We start from the raw sequence: 16,857 nt of genomic DNA, 5'->3' as shown, positions 1-16,857 counted from the left end.
AAGGGCGATGGAGGTCTCGTGTATGGGGAAGGGCGATGGAGGTCTCGTGTATGGGGAAGAGCGATGGAGGTCTCGTGTATGGGGAAGAGCGATGGAGGTCTCGTGTATGGGGAAGAGCGATGGAGGTCTCGTGTATGGGGAAGAGCGATGGAGGTCTCGTGTATGGGGAAGAGCGATGGAGGTCTCGTGTATGGGGAAGAGCGATGGAGGTCTCGTGTATGGGGAAGAGCGATGGAGGTCTCGTGTATGGGGAAGAGCGATGGAGGTCTCGTGTATGGGGAAGAGCGATGGAACTCTCGTGTATGGGGAAGAGCGATGGAGGTCTCGTGTATGGGGAAGAGCGATGGAGGTCTCGTGTATGGGGAAGAGCGATGGAGGTCTTGTGTATGGGGAAGAGCGATGGAGGTCTTGTGTATGGGGAAGGGAGATGGAGGTCTTGTGTATGGGGAAGAGCGATGGAGTTCTCGTGTATGGGGAAGAGCGATGGAGGTCTCGTGTATGGGGAAGGGCGATGGAGGTCTCGTGTATGGGGAAGAGCGATGGAGGTCTCGTGTATGGGGAAGAGCGATGGAGTTCTCGTGTATGGGGAAGAGCGATGGAGGTCTCGTGTATGGGGAAGAGCGATGGAGGTCTCGTGTATGGGGAAGAGCGATGGAGGTCTCGTGTATGGGGAAGGGCGATGGAGGTCTCGTGTATGGGGAAGGGCGATGGAGGTCTCGTGTATCGGGAAGAGCGATGGAGGTCTCGTGTATGGGGAAGAGCGATGGAGGTCTCGTGTATGGGGAAGAGCGATGGAGGTCTCGTGTATGGGGAAGAGCGATGGAGGTCTCGTGTATCGGAAGAGCGATGGAGGTCTCGTGTATGGGGAAGAGCGATGGAGGTCTCGTGTATGGGGAAGAGCGATGGAGGTCTCGTGTATGGGGAAGAGCGATGGAGGTCTCGTGTATGGGGAAGAGCGCTGGAGGTCTCGTGTATGGGGAAGAGCGATGGAGGTCTCGTGTATGGGGAAGAGCGATGGAGGTCTCGTGTATGGGGAAGAGCGATGGAGGTCTCGTGTATGGGGAAGAGCGATGGAGGTCTCGTGTATGGGGAAGGGCGATGGAGGTCTCGTGTATCGGGAAGAGCGATGGAGGTCTCGTGTATGGGGAAGAGCGATGGAGGTCTCGTGTATGGGGAAGAGCGATGGAGGTCTCGTGTATGGGGAAGAGCGATGTAGGTCTTGTGTATGGGGAAGGGAGATGGAGGTCTTGTGTATGGGGAAGAGCGATGGAGTTCTCGTGTATGGGGAAGAGCGATGGAGGTCTCGTGTATGGGGAAGGGCGATGGAGGTCTCGTGTATGGGGAAGGGAGATGGAGGTCTTGTGTATGGGGAAGAGCGATGGAGGTCTCGTGTATGGGGAAGAGCGATGGAGGTCTCGTGTATGGGGAAGAGCGATGGAGGTCTCGTGTATGGGGAAGAGCGATGGAGGTCTCGTGTATGGGGAAGAGCGATGGAGGTCTCGTGTATGGGGAAGAGCGATGGAGGTCTTGTGTATGGGGAAGGGAGATGGAGGTCTTGTGTATGGGGAAGAGCGATGGAGTTCTCGTGTATGGGGAAGAGCGATGGAGGTCTCGTGTATGGGGAAGAGCGATGGAGGTCTCGTGTATGGGGAAGAGCGATGGAGGTCTTGTGTATCGGGGAAGAGCGATGGAGCTCTCGTGTATGGGGAAGAGCGATGGAGGTCTCGTGTATCGGGAAGAGCGATGGAGGTCTCGTGTATCGGGAAGAGCGATGGAGGTCTCGTGTATGGGGAAGAGCGATGGAGGTCTCGTGTATGGGGAAGAGCGATGGAGGTCTAGTGTATGGGGAAGAGCGATGGAGGTCTCGTGTATGGGGAAGGGCGATGGAGGTCTCGTGTATGGGGAAGAGCGATGGAGGTCTCGTGTATCGGGAAGAGCGATGGAGGTCTCGTGTATGGGGAAGAGCGATGGAGGTCTCGTGTATGGGGAAGAGCGATGGAGGTCTCGTGTATGGGGAAGAGCGATGGAGGTCTCGTGTATGGGGAAGAGCGATGGAGGTCTCGTGTATGGGGAAGAGCGATGGAGGTCTCGTGTATCGGGGAAGAGCGATGGAGGTCTCGTGTATGGGGAAGAGCGATGGAGGTCTCGTGTATGGGGAAGAGCGATGGAGGTCTCGTGTATGGGGAAGAGCGATGGAGGTCTCGTGTATGGGGAAGAGCGATGGAGGTCTCGTGTATGGGGAAGAGCGATGGAGGTCTCGTGTATGGGGAAGAGCGATGGAACTCTCGTGTATGGGGAAGAGCGATGGAGGTCTCGTGTATGGGGAAGAGCGATGGAGGTCTCGTGTATGGGGAAGAGCGATGGAGGTCTCGTGTATGGGGAAGAGCGATGGAGGTCTCGTGTATGGGGAAGAGCGATGGAGGTCTCGTGTATGGGGAAGAGCGATGGAGGTCTCGTGTATGGGGAAGAGCGATGGAGGTCTCGTGTATGGGGAAGGGAGATGGAGGTCTTGTGTATGGGGAAGAGCGATGGAGTTCTCGTGTATGGGGAAGAGCGATGGAGGTCTCGTGTATGGGGAAGAGCGATGGAGGTCTCGTGTATGGGGAAGAGCGATGGAGGTCTTGTGTATCGGGGAAGAGCGATGGAGCTCTCGTGTATGGGGAAGAGCGATGGAGGTCTCGTGTATCGGGAAGAGCGATGGAGGTCTCGTGTATGGGGAAGAGCGATGGAGGTCTCGTGTATGGGGAAGAGCGATGGAGGTCTCGTGTATGGGGAAGAGCGATGGAGGTCTAGTGTATGGGGAAGAGCGATGGAGGTCTCGTGTATGGGGAAGGGCGATGGAGGTCTCGTGTATGGGGAAGAGCGATGGAGGTCTCGTGTATCGGGAAGAGCGATGGAGGTCTCGTGTATGGGGAAGAGCGATGGAGGTCTCGTGTATGGGGAAGAGCGATGGAGGTCTCGTGTATGGGGAAGAGCGATGGAGGTCTCGTGTATGGGGAAGAGCGATGGAGGTCTCGTGTATGGGGAAGAGCGATGGAGGTCTCGTGTATCGGGGAAGAGCGATGGAGGTCTCGTGTATGGGGAAGAGCGATGGAGGTCTCGTGTATGGGGAAGAGCGATGGAGGTCTCGTGTATGGGGAAGAGCGATGGAGGTCTCGTGTATGGGGAAGAGCGATGGAGGTCTCGTGTATGGGGAAGAGCGATGGAACTCTCGTGTATGGGGAAGAGCGATGGAGGTCTCGTGTATGGGGAAGAGCGATGGAGGTCTCGTGTATGGGGAAGAGCGATGGAGGTCTCGTGTATGGGAAAGAGCGATGGAGGTCTCGTGTATGGGGAAGAGTGATGGAGGTCTCGTGTATGGGGAAGAGCGATGGAGGTCTCGTGTATGGGGAAGAGCGATGGAGGTCTCGTGTATGGGGAAGAGCGATGGAGGTCTCGTGTATGGGGAAGAGCGATGGAGGTCTCGTGTATGGGGAAGAGCGATGGAGGTCTCGTGTATCCGGAAGAGCGATGGAGGTCTCGTGTATCCGGAAGAGCGATGGAGGTCTCGTGTATCGGGGAAGAGGGATGGAGGTCTTGTGTATGGGGAAGAGCGATGGAGGTCTCGTGTATGGGGAAGAGCGATGGAGGTCTCGTGTATGGGGAAGAGCGCTGGAGGTCTCGTGTATGGGGAAGAGCGATGGAGGTCTCGTGTATGGGGAAGAGCGATGGAGGTCTCGTGTATGGGGAAGAGCGATGGAGGTCTCGTGTATGGGGAAGAGCGATGGAGGTCTCGTGTATGGGGAAGAGCGATGGAGGTCTCGTGTATAGGGAAGAGCGATGGAGGTCTCGTGTATGGGGAAGGGCGATGGAGGTCTCGTGTATGGGGAAGGGCGATGGAGGTCTCGTGTATGGGGAAGAGCGATGGAGGTCTCGTGTATGGGGAAGAGCGATGGAGGTCTCGTGTATGGGGAAGAGCGATGGAGGTCTCGTGTATGGGGAAGAGCGATGGAGGTCTCGTGTATGGGGAAGAGTGATGGAGGTCTTGTGTATGGGGAAGGGAGATGGAGGTCTTGTGTATGGGGAAGAGCGATGGAGGTCTCGTGTATGGGGAAGAGCGATGGAGGTCTCGTGTATGGGGAAGAGCGATGGGGTTCTCGTGTATGGGGAAGAGCGATGGAGGTCTCGTGTATGGGGAAGGGCGATGGAGGTCTCGTGTATGGGGAAGGGAGATGGAGGTCTCGTGTATGGGGAAGGGAGATGGAGGTCTCGTGTATGGGGAAGAGCGATGGAGGTCTCGTGTATGGGGAAGAGCGATGGAGGTCTCGTGTATGGGGAAGAGCGATGGAGGTCTCGTGGATGGGGAAGAGCGATGGAGGTCTCGTGGATTGGGAAGAGTGATGGAGGTCTTGTGTATGGGGAAGGGAGATGGAGGTCTTGTGTATGGGGAAGGGAGATGGAGGTCTTGTGTATGGGGAAGAGCGATGGAGTTCTCGTGTATGGGGAAGAGCGATGGAGGTCTCGTGTATGGGGAAGGGCGATGGAGGTCTCGTGTATGGGGAAGAGCGATGGAGGTCTCGTGTATGGGGAAGAGCGATGGAGGTCTCGTGTATGGGGAAGAGCGATGGAGTTCTCGTGTATGGGGAAGAGCGATGGAGGTCTCGTGTATGGGGAAGAGCGATGGAGGTCTCGTGTATGGGGAAGAGCGATGGAGGTCTCGTGTATGGGGAAGGGCGATGGAGGTCTCGTGTATGGGGAAGGGCGATGGAGGTCTCGTGTATGGGGAAGAGCGATGGAGGTCTCGTGTATGGGGAAGAGCGATGGAGGTCTCGTGTATGGGGAAGAGCGATGGAGGTCTCGTGTATCGGAAGAGCGATGGAGGTCTCGTGTATGGGGAAGAGCGATGGAGGTCTCGTGTATGGGGAAGAGCGATGGAGGTCTCGTGTATGGGGAAGAGCGATGGAGGTCTCGTGTATGGGGAAGAGCGCCGGAGGTCTCGTGTATGGGGAAGAGCGATGGAGGTCTCGTGTATGGGGAAGAGCGATGGAGGTCTCGTGTATGGGGAAGAGCGATGGAGGTCTCGTGTATGGGGAAGAGCGATGGAGGTCTAGTGTATGGGGAAGAGCGATGGAGGTCTCGTGTATGGGGAAGGGCGATGGAGGTCTCGTGTATCGGGAAGAGCGATGGAGGTCTCGTGTATGGGGAAGAGCGATGGAGGTCTCGTGTATGGGGAAGAGCGATGGAGGTCTCGTGTATGGGGAAGAGCGATGTAGGTCTTGTGTATGGGGAAGGGAGATGGAGGTCTTGTGTATGGGGAAGAGCGATGGAGTTCTCGTGTATGGGGAAGAGCGATGGAGGTCTCGTGTATGGGGAAGGGCGATGGAGGTCTCGTGTATGGGGAAGGGAGATGGAGGTCTTGTGTATGGGGAAGAGCGATGGAGGTCTCGTGTATGGGGAAGAGCGATGGAGGTCTCGTGTATGGGGAAGAGCGATGGAGGTCTCGTGTATGGGGAAGAGCGATGGAGGTCTCGTGTATGGGGAAGAGCGATGGAGGTCTTGTGTATGGGGAAGGGAGATGGAGGTCTTGTGTATGGGGAAGAGCGATGGAGTTCTCGTGTATGGGGAAGAGCGATGGAGTTCTCGTGTATGGGGAAGAGCGATGGAGGTCTCGTGTATGGGGAAGGGCGATGGAGGTCTCGTGTATGGGGAAGGGAGATGGAGGTCTTGTGTATGGGGAAGAGCGATGGAGGTCTCGTGTATGGGGAAGAGCGATGGAGGTCTCGTGTATGGGGAAGAGCGATGGAGGTCTCGTGTATGGGGAAGAGCGATGGAGGTCTCGTGTATGGGGAAGAGCGATGGAGGTCTCGTGTATGGGGAAGAGCGATGGAGGTCTCGTGTATGGGGAAGAGCGATGGAGGTCTCGTGTATGGGGAAGGGCGATGGAGGTCTCGTGTATGGGGAAGAGCGATGGAGGTCTCGTGTATGGGGAAGAGTGATGGAGGTCTCGTGTATGGGGAAGGGAGATGGAGGTCTCGTGTATGGGGAAGAGCGATGGAGGTCTCGTGTATGGGGAAGAGCGATGGAGGTCTCGTGTATCCGGAAGAGCGATGGAGGTCTCGTGTATCGGGGAAGAGCGATGGAGGTCTCGTGTATGGGGAAGAGCGATGGAGGTCTCGTGTATGGGGAAGAGCGATGGAGGTCTCGTGTATGGGGAAGAGCGCTGGAGGTCTCGTGTATGGGGAAGAGCGATGGAGGTCTCGTGTATGGGGAAGAGCGATGGAGGTCTCGTGTATGGGGAAGAGCGATGGAGGTCTCGTGTACGGGGAAGAGCGATGGAGGTCTCGTGTATGGGGAAGAGCGATGGAGGTCTCGTGTATGGGGAAGAGCGATGGAGGTCTCGTGTATGGGGAAGAGCGATGGAGGTCTCGTGTATGGGGAAGGGCGATGGAGGTCTCGTGTATGGGGAAGGGCGATGGAGGTCTCGTGTATGGGGAAGAGCGATGGAGGTCTCGTGTATGGGGAAGAGCGATGGAGGTCTCGTGTATGGGGAAGAGCGATGGAGGTCTCGTGTATGGGGAAGAGCGATGGAGGTCTCGTGTATGGGGAAGGGAGATGGAGGTCTCGTGTATGGGGAAGAGCGATGGAGGTCTCGTGTATGGGGAAGAGCGATGGAGTTCTCGTGTATGGGGAAGAGCGATGGAGGTCTCGTGTATGGGGAAGAGCGATGGAGGTCTTGTGTATGGGGAAGGGAGATGGAGGTCTTGTGTATGGGGAAGAGCGATGGAGTTCTCGTGTATGGGGAAGAGCGATGGAGGTCTCGTGTATGGGGAAGGGCGATGGAGGTCTCGTGTATGGGGAAGGGAGATGGAGGTCTCGTGTATGGGGAAGGGAGATGGAGGTCTCGTGTATGGGGAAGAGCGATGGAGGTCTCGTGTATGGGGAAGAGCGATGGAGGTCTCGTGTATGGGGAAGAGCGATGGAGTTCTCGTGTATGGGGAAGAGCGATGGAGGTCTCGTGTATCGGGAAGAGCGATGGAGGTCTCGTGTATGGGGAAGAGCGATGGAGGTCTCGTGTATGGGGAAGAGCGATGGAGGTCTCGTGTATGGGGAAGAGCGATGGAGGTCTCGTGTATGGGGAAGGGAGATGGAGGTCTCGTGTATGGGGAAGAGCGATGGAGGTCTCGTGTATGGGGAAGAGCGATGGAGTTCTCGTGTATGGGGAAGAGCGATGGAGGTCTCGTGTATGGGGAAGGGCGATGGAGGTCTCGTGTATGGGGAAGGGAGATGGAGGTCTCGTGTATGGGGAAGAGCGATGGAGCTCTCGTGTATCGGGAAGAGCGATGGAGCTCTCGTGTATCGGGAAGAGCGATGGAGCTCTCGTGTATCGGGTAGAGCGATGGAGGTCTCGTGTATCGGGTAGAGCGATGGAGGTCTCGTGTATGGGGAAGAGCGATGGAGGTCTCGTGTATGGGGAAGAGCGATGGAGGTCTCGTGTATGGGGAAGAGCGATGGAGGTCTCGTGTATGGGGAAGAGCGATGGAGGTCTCGTGTATGGGGAAGAGCGATGGAGGTCTCGTGTATGGGGAAGGGCGATGGAGGTCTCGTGTATCGGGAAGAGCGATGGAGGTCTCGTGTATGGGGAAGAGCGATGGAGGTCTCGTGTATGGGGAAGAGCGATGGAGGTCTCGTGTATGGGGAAGAGCGCTGGAGGTCTCGTGTATGGGGAAGAGCGATGGAGGTCTCGTGTATGGGGAAGAGCGATGGAGGTCTCGTGTATGGGGAAGAGCGCTGGAGGTCTCGTGTATGGGGAAGAGCGCTGGAGGTCTCGTGTATGGGGAAGAGCGCTGGAGGTCTCGTGTATGGGGAAGAGCGATGGAGGTCTCGTGTATGGGGAAGAGCGATGGAGGTCTCGTGTATGGGGAAGGGCGATGGAGGTCTCGTGTATGGGGAAGAGCGATGGAGGTCTCGTGTATGGGGAAGGGCGATGGAGGTCTCGTGTATCGGGAAGAGCGATGGAGGTCTCGTGTATGGGGAAGAGCGATGGAGGTCTCGTGTATGGGGAAGAGCGATGGAGGTCTCGTGTATGGGGAAGAGCGATGGAGGTCTCGTGTATGGGGAAGAGCGATGGAGGTCTCGTGTATGGGGAAGAGCGATGGAGGTCTCGTGTATGGGGAAGGGAGATGGAGGTCTCGTGTATGGGGAAGAGCGATGGAGTTCTCGTGTATGGGGAAGAGCGATGGAGGTCTCGTGTATGGGGAAGGGCGATGGAGGTCTCGTGTATGGGGAAGGGAGATGGAGGTCTCGTGTATGGGGAAGAGCGATGGAGGTCTCGTGTATGGGGAAGAGCGATGGAGGTCTCGTGTATGGGGAAGAGCGATGGAGGTCTCGTGTATGGGGAAGAGCGATGGAGGTCTCGTGTATGGGGAAGAGTGATGGAGGTCTCGTGTATGGGGAAGGGAGATGGAGTTCTCGTGTATGGGGAAGAGCGATGGAGTTCTCGTGTATGGGGAAGAGCGATGGAGTTCTCGTGTATGGGGAAGAGCGATGGAGGTCTCGTGTATGGGGAAGAGCGATGGAGGTCTCGTGTATGGGGAAGAGCGATGGAGGTCTCGTGTATCCGGAAGAGCGATGGAGGTCTCGTGTATCGGAAGAGCGATGGAGGTCTCGTGTATCGGAAGAGCGATGGAGGTCTCGTGTATGGGGAAGAGCGATGGAGGTCTCGTGTATGGGGAAGAGCGCTGGAGGTCTCGTGTATGGGGAAGAGCGATGGAGGTCTCGTGTATGGGGAAGAGCGATGGAGGTCTCGTGTATGGGGAAGAGCGATGGAGGTCTCGTGTATGGGGAAGAGCGATGGAGGTCTCGTGTATGGGGAAGAGCGATGGAGGTCTAGTGTATGGGGAAGAGCGATGGAGGTCTCGTGTATGGGGAAGAGCGATGGAGGTCTCGTGTATGGGGAAGAGCGATGGAGGTCTCGTGTATGGGGAAGAGCGATGGAGGTCTCGTGTATCCGGAAGAGCGATGGAGGTCTCGTGTATGGGGAAGGGCGATGGAGGTCTCGTGTATCGGGAAGAGCGATGGAGGTCTCGTGTATGGGGAAGAGCGATGGAGGTCTCGTGTATGGGGAAGAGCGATGGAGGTCTCGTGTATGGGGAAGAGCGATGGAGGTCTCGTGTATGGGGAAGAGCGATGGAGGTCTCGTGTATGGGGAAGAGCGATGGAGGTCTCGTGTATGGGGAAGAGCGATGGAGGTCTAGTGTATGGGGAAGAGCGATGGAGGTCTCATGTATGGGGAAGAGCAATGGAGGTCTCATGTATGGGGAAGAGCGATGGAGGTCTCGTGTATGGGGAAGAGCGATGGAGGTCTCGTGTATCCGGAAGAGCGATGGAGGTCTCGTGTATCGGGGAAGAGCGATGGAGGTCTTGTGTATGGGGAAGAGCGATGGAGGTCTTGTGTATGGGGAAGAGCGATGGAGGTCTCGTGTATCGGAAGAGCGATGGAGGTCTCGTGTATCGGAAGAGCGATGGAGGTCTCGTGTATCGGAAGAGCGATGGAGGTCTCGTGTATGGGGAAGAGCGATGGAGGTCTCGTGTATGGGGAAGAGCGATGGAGGTCTCGTGTATGGGGAAGAGCGATGGAGGTCTCGTGTATGGGGAAGAGCGATGGAGGTCTCGTGTATGGGGAAGAGCGATGGAGGTCTCGTGTATCGGGTAGAGCGATGGAGGTCTCGTGTATGGGGAAGAGCGATGGAGGTCTCGTGTATGGGGAAGAGCGATGGAGGTCTCGTGTATGGGGAAGAGCGATGGAGGTCTCGTGTATGGGGAAGAGCGATGGAGGTCTCGTGTATCGGGTAGAGCGATGGAGGTCTCGTGTATGGGGAAGAGCGATGGAGGTCTCGTGTATGGGGAAGAGCGATGGAGGTCTCGTGTATGGGGAAGAGCGATGGAGGTCTCGTGTATGGGGAAGGGCGATGGAGGTCTCGTGTATGGGGAAGAGCGATGGAGGTCTCGTGTATGGGGAAGAGAGATGGAGGTCTCGTGTATGGGGAAGAGCGATGGAGGTCTCGTGTATGGGGAAGAGCGATGGAGGTCTCGTGTATGGGGAAGAGCGATGGAGGTCTCGTGTATGGGGAAGAGCGATGGAGGTCTAGTGTATGGGGAAGAGCGATGGAGGTCCCGTGTATGGGGAAGAGCGATGGAGGTCTAGTGTATGGGGAAGAGCGATGGAGGTCCCGTGTATCTGGAAGAGCGATGGAGGTCCCGTGTATGGGGAAGAGCGATGGAGGTCCCGTGTATGGGTAAGAGCGATGGAGGTCTCGTGTATGGGGAAGAGCGATGGAGGTCTCGTGTATGGGAAAGAGCGATGGAGCTCTCGTGTATAGGGAAGAGCAATGGAGGTCTCATGTATGGGGAAGAGCAATGGAGGTCTCATGTATGGGGAAGAGCGATGGAGGTCTCGTGTATGGGGAAGAGCAATGGAGGTCTCGTGTATCGGGTAGAGCGATGGAGGTCTCGTGTATGGGGAAGAGCGATGGAGGTCTCGTGTATGGGGAAGAGCGATGGAGGTCTCGTGTATGGGGAAGAGCGATGGAGGTCTCGTGTATGGGGAAGAGCGATGGAGGTCTCGTGTATCGGGTAGAGCGATGGAGGTCTCGTGTATCGGGGAAGAGCGATGGAGGTCTCGTGTATGGGGAAGAGCGATGGAGGTCTCGTGTATGGGGAAGAGCGCTGGAGGTCTCGTGTATGGGGAAGAGCGATGGAGGTCTCGTGTATGGGGAAGAGAGATGGAGGTCTCGTGTATGGGGAAGAGCGATGGAGGTCTCGTGTATGGGGAAGAGCGATGGAGGTCTCGTGTATGGGGAAGAGCGATGGAGGTCTCGTGTATGGGGAAGAGCGATGGAGGTCTAGTGTATGGGGAAGAGCGATGGAGGTCCCGTGTATGGGGAAGAGCGATGGAGGTCTAGTGTATGGGGAAGAGCGATGGAGGTCCCGTGTATCTGGAAGAGCGATGGAGGTCCCGTGTATGGGGAAGAGCGATGGAGGTCCCGTGTATGGGTAAGAGCGATGGAGGTCTCGTGTATGGGGAAGAGCGATGGAGGTCTCGTGTATGGGAAAGAGCGATGGAGCTCTCGTGTATAGGGAAGAGCAATGGAGGTCTCATGTATGGGGAAGAGCAATGGAGGTCTCATGTATGGGGAAGAGCAATGGAGGTCTCATGTATGGGGAAGAGCGATGGAGGTCTCGTGTATGGGGAAGAGCGATGGAGGTCTCGTGTATCCGGAAGAGCGATGGAGGTCTCGTGTATCGGGGAAGAGTGATGGAGGTCTTGTGTATGGGGAAGAGCGATGGAGGTCTTGTGTATGGGGAAGAGCGATGGAGGTCTCGTGTATGGGGAAGAGCGATGGAGGTCTCGTGTATGGGGAAGAGCGATGGAGGTCTCGTGTATGGGGAAGAGCGATGGAGGTCTCGTGTATGGGGAAGAGCGATGGAGGTCTCGTGTATCGGGTAGAGCGATGGAGGTCTCGTGTATGGGGAAGAGCGATGGAGGTCTCGTGTATAGGGAAGAGCGATGGAGGTCTCGTGTATGGGGAAGAGCGATGGAGGTCTCGTGTATCGGGTAGAGCGATGGAGGTCTCGTGTATGGGGAAGAGCGATGGAGGTCTCGTGTATCGGGGAGAGCGATGGAGGTCTCGTGTATGGGGAAGAGCGATGGAGGTCTCGTGTATGGGGAAGAGCGATGGAGGTCTTGTGTATGGGGAAGAGCGATGGAGGTCTTGTGTATGGGGAAGAGCGATGGAGGTCTTGTGTATGGGGAAGGGAGATGGAGGTCTTGTGTATGGGGAAGAGCGATGGAGGTCTTGTGTATGGGGAAGAGCGATGGAGGTCTTGTGTATGGGGAAGGGAGATAAAAGTCTTGTGTATGGGGAAGAGCGATGGAGTTCTCGTGTATGGGGAAGAGCGATGGAGGTCTCGTGTATGGGGAAGGGCGATGGAGGTCTCGTGTATCGGGAAGAGCGATGGAGGTCTCGTGTATGGGGAAGAGCGATGGAGGTCTCGTGTATGGGGAAGAGCGATGGAGGTCTCGTGTATGGGGAAGAGCGATGGAGGTCTCGTGTATGGGGAAGAGCGATGGAGGTCTCGTGTATGGGGAAGAGCGATGGAGGTCTCGTGTATGGGGAAGAGCGATGGAGGTCTCGTGTATGGGGAAGAGCAATGGAGGTCTCATGTATGGGGAAGAGCAATGGAGGTCTCATGTATGGGGAAGAGCGATGGAGGTCTCGTGTATCGGAAGAGCGATGGAGGTCTCGTGTATCGGAAGAGCGATGGAGGTCTCGTGTATGGGGAAGAGCGATGGAGGTCTCGTGTATGGGGAAGAGCGATGGAGGTCTAGTGTATGGGGAAGAGCTATGGAGGTCTCATGTATCCGGAAGAGCGATGGAGGTCTCGTGTATCGGGGAAGAGTGATGGAGGTCTTGTGTATGGGGAAGAGCGATGGAGGTCTTGTGTATGGGGAAGGGAGATGGAGGTCTTGTGTATGGGGAAGAGCGATGGAGGTCTCGTGTATGGGGAAGAGCGCTGGAGGTCTCGTGTATGGGGAAGAGCGATGGAGCTCTCGTGTATAGGGAAGAGCAATGGAGGTCTCATGTATGGGGAAGAGCAATGGAGGTCTCATGTATGGGGAAGAGCGATGGAGGTCTCGTGTATGGGGAAGAGCGATGGAGGTCTCGTGTATCCGGAAGAGCGATGGAGGTCTCGTGTATCCGGAAGAGCGATGGAGGTCTCGTGTATCGGGGAAGAGTGATGGAGGTCTCGTGTATGGGGAAGAGCGATGGAGGTCTCGTGTATGGGGAAGAGCGATGGAGGTCTCGTGTATGGGGAAGAGCGATGGAGGTCTCGTGTATGGGGAAGAGCGATGGAGGTCTCGTGTATGGGGAAGAGCGATGGAGGTCTCGTGTATCGGGTAGAGCGATGGAGGTCTCGTGTATGGGGAAGAGCGATGGAGGTCTCGTGTATAGGGAAGAGCGATGGAGGTCTCGTGTATGGGGAAGAGCGATGGAGGTCTCGTGTATGGGGAAGAGCGATGGAGGTCTCGTGTATCGGGTAGAGCGATGGAGGTCTCGTGTATGGGGAAGAGCGATGGAGGTCTCGTGTATCGGGGAGAGCGATGGAGGTCTCGTGTATGGGGAAGAGCGATGGAGGTCTTGTGTATGGGGAAGAGCGATGGAGGTCTTGTGTATGGGGAAGAGCGATGGAGGTCTTGTGTATGGGGAAGAGCGATGGAGGTCTTGTGTATGGGGAAGGGAGATGGAGGTCTTGTGTATGGGGAAGAGCGATGGAGGTCTTGTGTATGGGGAAGAGCGATGGAGGTCTTGTGTATGGGGAAGGGAGATGAAAGTCTTGTGTATGGGGAAGAGCGATGGAGTTCTCGTGTATGGGGAAGAGCGATGGAGGTCTCGTGTATGGGGAAGGGCGATGGAGGTCTCGTGTATCGGGAAGAGCGATGGAGGTCTCGTGTATGGGGAAGAGCGATGGAGGTCTCGTGTATGGGGAAGAGCGATGGAGGTCTCGTGTATGGGGAAGAGCGATGGAGGTCTCGTGTATGGGGAAGAGCGATGGAGGTCTCGTGTATGGGGAAGAGCGATGGAGGTCTCGTGTATGGGGAAGAGCGATGGAGGTCTCGTGTATGGGGAAGAGCAATGGAGGTCTCATGTATGGGGAAGAGCAATGGAGGTCTCATGTATGGGGAAGAGCGATGGAGGTCTCGTGTATGGGGAAGAGCGATGGAGGTCTCGTGTATCCGGAAGAGCGATGGAGGTCTCGTGTATCGGGGAAGAGTGATGGAGGTCTTGTGTATGGGGAAGAGCGATGGAGGTCTTGTGTATGGGGAAGAGCGATGGAGGTCTCGTGTATCGGAAGAGCGATGGAGGTCTCGTGTATCGGAAGAGCGATGGAGGTCTCGCGTATGGGGAAGAGCGATGGAGGTCTCGTGTATGGGGAAGAGCGATGGAGGTCTCGTGTATCCGGAAGAGCGATGGAGGTCTCGTGTATCGGGGAAGAGTGATGGAGGTCTTGTGTATGGGGAAGAGCGATGGAGGTCTCGTGTATGGGGAAGAGCGATGGAGGTCTCGTGTATGGGGAAGAGCGATGGAGGTCTTGTGTATTGGCAAGAGCGATGGAGGTCTCGTGTATGGGGAAGAGCGATGGAGGTCTTGTGTATGGGGAAGAGCGATGGAGGTCTCGTGTATGGGGAAGAGCGATGGAGGTCTCGTGTATGGGGAAGAGCGATGGAGCTCTCGTGTATGGGGAAGAGCAATGGAGGTCTCATGTATGGGGAAGAGCAATGGAGGTCTCATGTATGGGGAAGAGCGATGGAGGTCTCGTGTATGGGGAAGAGCGATGGAGGTCTCGTGTATCCGGAAGAGCGATGGAGGTCTCGTGTATCGGGGAAGAGCGATGGAGGTCTTGTGTATGGGGAAGAGCGATGGAGGTCTTGTGTATGGGGAAGAGCGATGGAGGTCTCGTGTATCGGAAGAGCGATGGAGGTCTCGTGTATCGGAAGAGCGATGGAGGTCTCGTGTATGGGGAAGAGCGATGGAGGTCTCGTGTATGGGGAAGAGCGATGGAGGTCTAGTGTATGGGGAAGAGCAATGGAGGTCTCATGTATGGGGAAGAGCAATGGAGGTCTCGTGTATGGGGAAGAGCGATGGAGGTCTCGTGTATGGGGAAGAGCAATGGAGGTCTCATGTATGGGGAAGAGCAATGGAGGTCTCATGTATGGGGAAGAGCTATGGAGGTCTCGTGTATGGGGAAGAGCGATGGAGGTCTAGTGTATGGGGAAGAGCAATGGAGGTCTCATGTATGGGGAAGAGCAATGGAGGTCTCATGTATGGGGAAGAGCTATGGAGGTCTCGTGTATGGGGAAGAGCGATGGAGGTCTCGTGTATCCGGAAGAGCGATGGAGGTCTCGTGTATCGGGGAAGAGTGATGGAGGTCTTGTGTATGGGGAAGAGCGATGGAGGTCTCGTGTATGGGGAAGAGCGATGGAGGTCTCGTGTATGGGGAAGAGCGATGGAGGTCTTGTGTATGGGGAAGAGCGATGGAGGTCTCGTGTATGGGGAAGAGCGATGGAGGTCTAGTGTATGGGGAAGAGCAATGGAGGTCTCATGTATGGGGAAGAGCGATGGAGGTCTCGTGTATGGGGAAGAGCGATGGAGGTCTCGTGTATGGGGAAGAGCGATGGAGGTCTCATGTATGGGGAAGAGCGATGGAGGTCTCGTGTATGGGGAAGAGCGATGGAGGTCTCGTGTATCCGGAAGAGCGATGGAGGTCTCGTGTATCGGGGAAGAGCGATGGAGGTCTTGTGTATGGGGAAGAGCGATGGAGGTCTTGTGTATGGGGAAGAGCGATGGAGGTCTCGTGTATCGGAAGAGCGATGGAGGTCTCGTGTATCGGAAGAGCGATGGAGGTCTCGTGTATGGGGAAGAGCGATGGAGGTCTCGTGTATGGGGAAGAGCGATGGAGGTCTAGTGTATGGGGAAGAGCAATGGAGGTCTCATGTATGGGGAAGAGCAATGGAGGTCTCGTGTATGGGGAAGAGCGATGGAGGTCTCGTGTATGGGGAAGAGCGATGGAGGTCTCGTGTATCCGGAAGAGCGATGGAGGTCTCGTGTATCGGGGAAGAGTGATGGAGGTCTTGTGTATGGGGAAGAGCGATGGAGGTCTTGTGTATGGGGAAGAGCGATGGAGGTCTCGTGTATCGGAAGAGCGATGGAGGTCTCGTGTATCGGAAGAGCGATGGAGGTCTCGTGTATGGGGAAGAGCGATGGAGGTCTCGTGTATGGGGAAGAGCGCTGGAGGTCTCGTGTATGGGGAAGAGCGCTGGAGGTCTCGTGTATGGGGAAGAGCGATGGAGGTCTCGTGTATGGGGAAGAGCGATGGAGGTCTCGTGTATGGGGAAGAGCGATGGAGGTCTCGTGTATGGGGAAGAGCGATGGAGGTCTCGTGTACGGGGAAGAGCGATGGAGGTCTCGTGTATGGGAAAGAGCGATGGAGGTCTCGTGTATGGGGAAGAGAGATGGAGCTCTCGTGTATGGGGAAGAGCGATGGAGGTCTCGTGTATGGGGAAGAGCGATGGAGGTCTCGTGTATCGGGGAAGAGCGATGGAGGTCTTGTGTATGGGGAAGAGCGATGGAGGTCTCGTGTATGGGGAAGAGCGATGGAGGTCTCGTGTATGGGGAAGAGCGATGGAGGTCTCGTGTATGGGGAAGAGCGATGGAGGTCTCGTGTATGGGGAAGAGCGATGGAGGTCTCGTGTATCGGGTAGAGCGATGGAGGTCTCGTGTATGGGGAAGAGCGATGGCGGTCTCGTGTATGGGGAAGAGCGATGGAGGTCTCGTGTATGGGGAAGAGCGATGGAGGTCTCGTGTATGGGGAAGAGCGATGGAGGTCTCGTGTATGGGAAAGAGCGATGGAGGTCTCGTGTATGGGGAAGAGCGATGGAGGTCTCGTGTATTGGGTAGAGCGATGGAGGTCTCGTGTATGGGGAAGAGCGATGGAGGTCTCGTGCATCGGAAGAGCGATGGAGGTCTCGTGTATGGGGAAGAGCGATGGAGGTCTCGTGTATGGGGAAGAGCGATGGAGGTCTCGTGTATCGGGAAGAGCGACGGAGGTCTCGTGTATCGGGAAGAGCGATGGAGCTCTCGTGTATGGGGAAGAGCGATGGAGGTCTCGTGTATCGGGAAGAGCGATGGAGCTCTCGTGTATGGGGAAGAGCGATGGAGCTCTCGTGTATGGGGAAGAGCGATGGAGGTCTCGTGTATCGGGTAGAGCGATGGAGGTCTCGTGTATGGGGAAGAGCGATGGAGGTCTCGTGTATCGGGG

The 16,857-nt window shown here is 56.4% G+C and overlaps 1 protein-coding gene across 2 annotated transcripts in view; it reads right to left on the bottom strand.

Annotated features, from left to right (window-relative positions):
- Positions 1–16,857, bottom strand: part of LDLRAD3 (low density lipoprotein receptor class A domain containing 3) — a 196,382-nt gene that overhangs the window by 8,303 nt on the left and 171,222 nt on the right. The gene's annotated exons all lie outside the window — the stretch shown is intronic.

The sequence above is a fragment of the Hyperolius riggenbachi genome, chromosome 11 (assembly GCF_040937935.1).
Source record: "Hyperolius riggenbachi isolate aHypRig1 chromosome 11, aHypRig1.pri, whole genome shotgun sequence".
NCBI lineage: Eukaryota > Metazoa > Chordata > Amphibia > Anura > Hyperoliidae > Hyperolius > Hyperolius riggenbachi.
Note: the sequence above shows the minus strand (reverse complement) of the source record. Positions and strands in the feature narration are given on the sequence as shown.